This window comes from Rattus norvegicus, chromosome 13 (assembly GCF_021556685.1).
Source record: "Rattus norvegicus strain SHRSP/BbbUtx chromosome 13, alternate assembly SHRSP_T2T, whole genome shotgun sequence".
Classification (NCBI taxonomy): domain Eukaryota; kingdom Metazoa; phylum Chordata; class Mammalia; order Rodentia; family Muridae; genus Rattus; species Rattus norvegicus.
In genome coordinates, this window is record NC_141546.1 from 52,880,752 (window position 1) to 52,886,751 (window position 6,000).

The following is a 6,000-nucleotide window of genomic DNA, read 5'->3' on the forward strand; positions in this document are numbered from 1 at the left end:
TAAGCAGTCTTGGTAATGATGGGACTCTTGCCACCACCGATCTATCATGCTTCAGCTCAAGACTCCCCTGAAAGGTAATCTGACAAGTTGTCAGACTGTGTGAAGTCTCTTTCCAGGAGATAAGTTTTCCTTCCAGCTGCCATCAGGGGCATGGGCCTCGATTTTCATATTATAAGACAGTTGGAAAATTCCAATTTTTTAGGATCCATTGCTCCAATACCCTAATAGCCAAAGGTAGAGGACACAAATCTCTGCTTATAGTATCTTCCTTCCTGCCCAGGTAAGTACAGTAATACTCTAAGGGGCACCGGAAATGAAATATACATGGATTAAACTACCAAGGGAAGTAGAGAATGGTTGTTTTTCAAAAAATCCGCCAATGTCCACATTCATGGTTTGTTTGTGTGTTCTCTCCTGGAAAAACAAATGAGTAACAAGGGCTGTGTAAGATCTGATGGCTCCTTTTATTGATCGGGATTTCAGCTATTAGTATTCAATTGCTTTTAATCTTTCTCTGGTCTGATGTAAGTTGAAGCTGTGACTTCAGTGACTCTGTTCCAGCTTTAATGTGTTCTGCCCCCAATAACCCCGCCTGTGTCAGTAAAATGTTTTGTCCTGCCCAAAAGCCTGCACGTCATTGAGCTCTTTAGTGTGTGCTCGCTGGGAAAATGGGGGTTGGGAAATCAATCAGTCCAATTAACTCTGATTTCAGGAGCTGCATGAAAGAACTATGAAGGAAATATTAACATTTAACCTGGCAATTCCATCTTCACAGTAAGGCGACAGCTGGGACACAGAAATGTCTGAGGACTGTTGGAGCTACCTACTTCTTAAGTGATTTGTCAGTTTCTAGGGAAAGAGTGGGCAAATGCTTATAGCTTTTAAGCGTGGCAAATGTCCCATAGTACATATATCAATAAACAAATTTCCAGTTTTTCTTTGTGAATTCAAGGTCACCCTGGAAAACCAAGGGTTTGATTTTTCTCTGTTGGAGTACCACTATTGATTATTTGCTTCACTGCTACCTTTAGATTCTTTGCTATTAACTACAAAAGCTAGTTCTTTTTCTAGGTCCTATCTGCTTACAATAGCTAAAAGATCTCTATCGAGGCTCTTACTCAAAATGTTTGACACTCTCGGACATCTGGGGATGCAATTTACAGCTACGTTGAGACTCCATCTCATCCCAATCAGAGTGCCTAGGAAACAAAAGACAAGAAATATTGGCAGACATGTAGGGGTAGTAAACTGCCGTTCAGGTATGTAGATTAATATACCCAATATGGAAATACATATGGAAGGTCTTCAAAAACTACCATGCATTCTAGATTCACCACTCTAGGGTTATCCCATAGGAATATAAGTTAAGATATAAGAGATACTTGCACAACTATGTTTAGTGTAGTACTGTCCACAACCAGCATAAGTGCCCATAAGTGGATGAATGAACAAAGAGAATATAATACACACAATGGAGTTTTATTTGGCTATAAAGAATAAAATAAAGAGCACTTATTAATCACATTTTCTCCCATATGCAGAAGTGTGTGTGTGTGTGTGTGTGTGTGTGTGTGTGTGTGTGTGTTGCTCATTCACATGCATGTGCTCTGTGGAGAGAACGGGAAGGTAGCAAAAGAGAGAGGAAAGAGACAATAAGAGTGGCAATGGATGGGGAAAAAAGAAAAACAAATATGTCCTCTGATTTTTGTAAAATGACACACACAGCATAGAAGCAGAAGGAGGGTATTTTAAGAGGATGAATGGAACCATCCATCTTGCTTGATGAGGGTCTATATATTGTGGCTTTAATCTCCATTTCTTTCATTTCAGCCCTAGTCTTTATTACAATGGCTTCTTGTTGTTTTTCATTGCTTATTTCTCTTAAGTCTCTCTGACGGCTTCTAGAACTGCTGTGTGCATCCCAGGAGAGGTTGCCTTCTGGCTTTCATGTGCTTCAAGGACATTTCTAACTTCCTCCGTGATTTCTTCAAGACACAATGACCGTTCTGAAGTGGATTGTTCATTCTCCAAATATCAGTGAAGATGGGATACAAGACTGTATTGTCTCTGACTTTTGTATTTGTTATGGCTCTTTTCATAGTCTATGATCAATCTTGGAGAATGTTCTGTTTGTTTTGGAGAGGATTATGTAGTCTCTGTCTGTTGGATGAAATGTTTGGTAGATAACTATTGAAAGCCATCTAAACATGAACATGGGGTATTAACATCTCTCACTGTTATGCCTTTTATGCCTTTTAGTGTTTGTTTTATAAAATTAGAAACCCTGATTTGGTACATAAATGTTTACAATCATTATTTCCTTTTAATAAGTTGTTTCCTTTACCAATATCTAATTATCCTTTGGATCTTTTCTATTTTTGTTTTAAGTATACTTTGTCATGGTGAAATATCTTGATAGGTACAAGACTTCCTTTATAAGCTCAACAACCTGAGTTTGGTTCTCAGGCCCATATGCAAAAATCTAAATGCAGTGGTGTGTATCAGCAATCCTAGCACTCTTCTGGAAAAATGGGTGTAGAGACAGAATAATTCTCTGGAAGCTTACAAGCCAGCTAGCTTTGGACACTCACCACAGAAGAAACAAGAGTGATCCTGCTTGGATAAGGTAGAAGGGGAAAAATGACAACTGAAACTTGTCCTCTGACCTCTAAATATATTTCACGATGCCTACATATACTCACAAGTGCATACCCACACACTCACATGTGCATGCATGTACACACACACATACACACACTCATACACACTCACACATATATACACTCTCATGTGTGGGTGCACACACACATTCACACTCACATGTATGAGTACACACACTTATACACACTCACACATACACATGAACATACGCACAAGCACACGCACAAGCACACACACAATCCAAGTAATTAATTAGACCAATACCAGATATCTTATTAGCCATGCCTATCAGTTTTTGCTTTCTGGTTTCCATCTTATTTTTACCTGACACTGAGTATTTGGATGTCTTTGGTATCTAAATATGTTTTCTGGAGACAAAATAGTTTTCTCACATCTTGTAAACAAGTGTCTCTTAGTTTGTATGTTTTTATTGGTGAGTTGACCCTATATACATTTGTGCCTATCAATAAAAGACTTACTATTTTGTACAAATTTGTGACGTAGTTAATTAAATTATTGCTCTTTCTTTTCCTCCTCCCTTGTTATTTTTGGGCATTTACTGGCTTCCTGGGTTGAACGTGGTTGGCTCTTCCCCATCTCTTCTTTGCTCATTTGTTCATTTCATGGAGCATATACTGTCATGAGTCCCCATGGATGGCACTGCCTTCTTCATGAATATGTAGTATTCCTTAAAGAAGTTTCTGTGGTGCAATGTTGCTTGTCATGAATTTCTTTAATTTCCGTTTGTCTTCAAATAGCCCTGCTTGGTCATTAATTTGAAAGGATAGCATCACTAGGTGTCGTAATCTTGGTTAACAGTTATTCATTTTCGGGACTTGAAATACAGAGTGCTTGTGTATTACTGAATTTGGGGGAGGCAGGGTCTTCATGAAAAATTTAAAGTTAATTGACGTTCCTGCCTTTGTCTGAGAGCTTTTCACCTCAGCTTTTAGAATTGTTTGTTTTGTGCTTTTGACACCTTAACTAGGAGGTGTCGCAGAGGGTTTCTTCTTGGGTAATAACTGTTTGAGGGCTTGAAATGACCTCCTGTGTTTGAATGTCAGCTTCTTTCTTTGGGTTTCTTTAGACTGTATTCCTTTAGCTATTATATCAGTTTCTTCTACTTCATGAGTTACTAAATTCCAAGTGCGTGCAGGTACCCCAAGCACTTGGAAATATTGGATATTTTCACTTTTTCTTCATATATGACTGAGTGTATGATTGCCTTGACTTTGTGCACCATCCCTGCAACAGATTTTTCTCATGGTCTTGTCAATTTGTTGTTTTCCTTTTTCTTTCTTTCTTTCTCTCTTTCTTTCTTTCTTTCTTCCTTCCTTCCTTTCTCCCTTTCTTTCTTCCTTTCTTCCTTCCTTTCTTTCTTTCTTTCTTTTTTTCTTTTGGACTGATTACTTCTTTCATTTCCAGAACTTATATTTGGTTCTTTTTCATTGTTTCAGGCTTGTTACTGAATTTTTCCTCTATATTTTTTTTTTATTTTCTTCTCCAATTCAGTGTTTCACTCACTTTGAAGATTATCTTGTCAAGACCATAAATTGATTTCTTCAGTTCATCCATCGGTCTTGCAGTTATTTGAGAGGAGAGGACATTCCTGGTTTTGTCTAGTTGAGGGGACTTTTCCGTATCACATGTATGAAATCAGAGCATTGGCTGGATACAATGTGGTGCATAGGGTTGCTAAGGCAAAGGTTTTAGCATTGAACTAGTGAATGGGAAAGGAACAAGGGGGAGGAAAGAGGGTAAAATATGAATGAGAACGGACACATGTGGTCTGAAGGAATGAAGGGACTAGATCATACATATGCAAACATGTAGCAAAAATGTTTGTAGGTGTAGCACAGTAGCAGCCAGTTGGGAAGGTCTTTCCTGGTGCAATGGACTAAAACAATTCACCTGCAAAACTGCAACTGGTGATAAAATTTTTTTTAACAAACCAGAGAAAGAAAATAGTGAAGCAGGTCCAGCACCCTGAGATGGAAGGTATCTTTGTTAGGATTTGTGATAGAACTCCATGGCCAAAAGCAATCCGGGAATGAAAGGACTTATTTCATAGTAAATTTCTAAATCACAGTCCATCCTCAAAGAAAGTCAGGGCAGGAACTCAAGGCTGGAAGCAGGAATCGAAGCCACAGAGAAATACTGCTTACTGGCTTTCTCTTCATAGCCTTGCTCAGCCTTTCTTAAAGGACCACCCAGAAGGAACTAGGCCTTCCCATATCCATCATTAAGCAAGACAATATTCCACACATTTGTGACAGGTCAACTTCATAGAGGCTTTTGGCTCCAATGAGACTTTCTCTCTCCATGTATGTCTAGGTACGTGTCAAGTTGACAAAAATCATCAACACAGAAGATACTGGTCTAAATTATTTTTTGCATTTAGATATATGATTTCTCCCTCTACTAGAACTGTCATTTGCTTGAGTCCCCATGTAGGCAGGGAGGATGACTCAAATGAGCAGTTCAAATAAATTAGCCTGTGTATAATTTCAGATGAGAGGATTCTGTAAGCATAGACTTATTCCTGCCAGAGTTTCCTGGCCTAGGTCACCTAAACTCTCAGCCAGACACAACCCAGCCCCCTATAAATTAGGGATCAAACTTTCCACAGTCAGTCCTCTGTGATTCATGCTCTGGAGGGATATGACAGACCCTCCCACCACAGTACCTTTGTGTACTGGCAAAGTCTGGATCCCACAGCACAATGCTCCCTTGTAACTTGACCTAAGAAGGACTGAGTAGAGGTTTGTTTATCTGGCTGGCTGGCTGTGTTTCGTTTGTGTGCCCCTCTCTTTCTGTTGCCATGCTCTCATACTAACCTGCTCTGCTCTGCACTCCCTGTTTCCCATTCAGGTGTTTCTCTCCCAGACTCCCGGAGACAGACCACAAGAAGTTCACACACAAACACAATTGATGCTGGTCCATGGTGTTGGGCAGCTGCAGTGATTCTAGCTCAATAGCAGCTGTCACCATAACAAAATCATGGTAGGGGTAGCTGCAGTGTGGTGACTCATCCCAGGAGCAGTGGTCACTGGGGATGTCTTTGTTGTACAAGATCACTGATAGTACCGTTTCTACAGGTGGTTCATTAGAAGTAGCGTTTAAGACTGAGCCACATGCTGCCTATGCCTATGCCGACTGCAGGGGCAGCTGAGGCTACAGGTACTGAGATTGTGGGAGAAGACATTAGTGTACAGAGCAAGCACTGGGTCCATTGGTGAGTTGTGGGGTTTGGAAGGCACAGTGTGGAGTCTGAGGCACAGCAAACCTGGCCTTTCTCTTTCACTATATTAATCTACTTGAGCAAGTAGCCATGGTTCC

The 6,000-nt window shown here is 40.0% G+C and overlaps 1 pseudogene; it reads right to left on the reverse strand.

Moving 5' to 3' along the window:
* Window positions 1-4,236, reverse strand: part of LOC148001648 (uncharacterized) — a 77,871-nt pseudogene extending 73,635 nt beyond the window's left edge.
* Between the last annotated feature and the right edge of the window lie 1,764 nt (window positions 4,237-6,000).